The following is a 2,591-nucleotide window of genomic DNA, read 5'->3' as shown; positions in this document are numbered from 1 at the left end:
AGAGAGAGAGAGAGAGAGAGAGAGAGAGAGAGAGAGAAAGAGAGAGAGAGAGAGAGAGAGAGAGAGAGAAATATATATACATATATATATAGCAATAATAACATGCTGAGAGACTTTATGGAGGAGGTGCTTGAGGATTCCTCCACGACTCTCCCAAGAATAGTGGGCTGAGAGGCTTTGCCCAAGCCAAACTAAACAGATATATAAATATATATACGTGGTCTGATCAATAAGTATCCGGATTATGGCCCTAATAACGAAGCTAAAACACGCAGAGTAAAGCTGCTTGGCACAGATAGATCTTGAACTTTTCTGTGCATGCGCAGAAAGTTTTAACATTCTAACTGACTTCTGCTGTTTACAGAAGTGCTTGGAAGGTAGGTGTGTAGCGTGTGGTTGTCGTATTGACCATGATAGAGACGATTGAGCAGAGAATCTGCATCAAATTTTGCTAAAAGCTTGGCGATACCTGCTCAGAGGCCTACGCAAAGTTTTCAAAACTTTTTCATCGTTCTCAACACAATCAAGGAGATCTTGTGCAATTAAAACCTGAGTGTCTTTTTGATCATCTGAAAGCAGTTTTGGCACAAATTTGGCAGACACTCGTCTACCAAATCTTCAATGATAATGGACTGAACTGAATCGTAACTAATCTGCTTATCCTCTCATAACACATGGATGGTGATTCGATGATTTCTTCTCACAGCTGCATGCACATCTGCGATGTTTGTCTCAGTTCTGCTGGTTGCGGGCCTTCTAGAACGTTCGTCAATATCATTTTTTCTGCCATCTTGGAAACGTCTGAACCACTCGTACACTTGTGTGTGGCTCAAACACTCCTTTCCATACACTTTTTGCAACTTTGCGTTGGCCTCTCAGCAGGTATCCCCATGACAACATTTTCTGTCACGGTCAATGCGACGATCACATGCTACATAGTTGCTTCCAAGCACTGCTGTAAACAGCGGGAGTGAGCTAGAGTGTTAAGACTTAGTGTGCATATACAACAGAGTTCAAGGTCAATGTGTACCAAGCAGATTTACTCTGCGTGCTTTAGCTTCCTTACTATAGCACCAATCCGGATACTTATTGATCAGACCTCGTGCGCGCGCGTGCGCGCGTGTAAGTACAGGCATGGCAGTGCGGAATGAAGCTTGCTTCCCGAAAACATTGTTTCATGTTTAGTCTCACTGCGTAGCATCTTGGTCTAGTATCTTCTACTATAGCCTTTGACATTCAATACAGAAATGTATAGAATGTATTTGTATTTACAAATCAATACGATTAACATATTGTGCGGGGTACATAGCAGCGTGACTGAATTTCAAAGCTGATAAGTGGTATATTAAACGTTGTGTAGCTAATTCTTGATTTACTGAAATTATCTTCACTTCGAGTGAAGGTAACAAAACAAACAACTAGCGAGCAAATGCATCTAAATCGGAATAAGAAAGGGCTCAAAACTTGTCATGAACTAACAGGTCATTAAGAAATATACATTTTTTTCTTAACCAGACATGGATGTGAACACGTATTTCCATCTCAATACATGCCATTAGCACAGCACTGTCGTTCTCTGACTCGAGTCAGCCAAGAAAACATTTACGAAAGTAGTAAATACACCACACACACACACACACACATACAAATATATGTGTATCGATTTATGTATGTATGTAGCTTATGTATGTATGTATGTATGTATGTATGTATGCATGTATGTATGTATGTATGTTATCAATCAGTTTCATTTCTGTATTTCTTGTCCATAGAGAAAGAGCCGGACTCTAACATAGATTCAAGGCTCCTTCATTGGAACTTTTATCAACATCATCTAGGTATTTGTGCATATGTGTGTGTGTGTGTGCAGTATTTGGTGTTAGTGTATGCGCAGATTTGTACGTTTGTTTTATGGATGCGTTTTTGTGTATATATTGCCATGTCATGGCGTATGCATATGTATTTATGCACAGATTTGTATGTTTGTTTTATGGATGCGTTTTTATGTATATTTTTCATGTCTAGATGCATGCATATGTATTTATGTGCTGTATTTATGTATGTATGCATATATGCTTGTATTAGGTATGAAAGAAGGTCCTTCCCATTTGAAGATGGTACAGATTCAAATACTTCTTTCATCCCTCGTTGATATATTCAATCAAGATATTTCCCCTCATTCAATGCTAACGGAGTCGACCTTGCCTTTCATCCTTCAAGGGTCAATAAAAAATAAGTACCAGTTGAACACTGGGGTCGATGTAATCGACTTAATCCCCTCCTCCGAAATTGCAGCTCTTGTACCAAAGTTTGAAATCAATATTTCCCCTCATTATTGATAACACAAACTCATCTATTTGGCAGATAGATCGGTCGGGCGTAAAATTCTTCAGGTTTCGAAAGAAAAAAACAAAAAAAAAACAAGACAAAAACAAAACAAAAAAACGAAATAACATGCAATATCATTTAGATGGTGCAAGGGCAGATAAGTAAGGAGGATGAAGAAAAATTGTCGTATTTTGTGCCACACGCACGCACACGCACGCACACGCACGCACGCACACGCACGCACACACACACACACACACACA

At 39.3% G+C, this 2,591-nt stretch overlaps 1 protein-coding gene across 2 annotated transcripts in view; it reads left to right on the top strand.

Moving 5' to 3' along the window:
* LOC106879984 (dehydrogenase/reductase SDR family member 6) overlaps positions 1 to 2,591 on the top strand; it is an 89,963-nt gene that overhangs the window by 27,480 nt on the left and 59,892 nt on the right. The window lies entirely within an intron of this gene.

This window comes from Octopus bimaculoides, chromosome 21, assembly GCF_001194135.2.
Source record: "Octopus bimaculoides isolate UCB-OBI-ISO-001 chromosome 21, ASM119413v2, whole genome shotgun sequence".
Lineage (NCBI taxonomy): Eukaryota > Metazoa > Mollusca > Cephalopoda > Octopoda > Octopodidae > Octopus > Octopus bimaculoides.
This window is presented reverse-complemented; position numbering and strand designations above follow the sequence as displayed.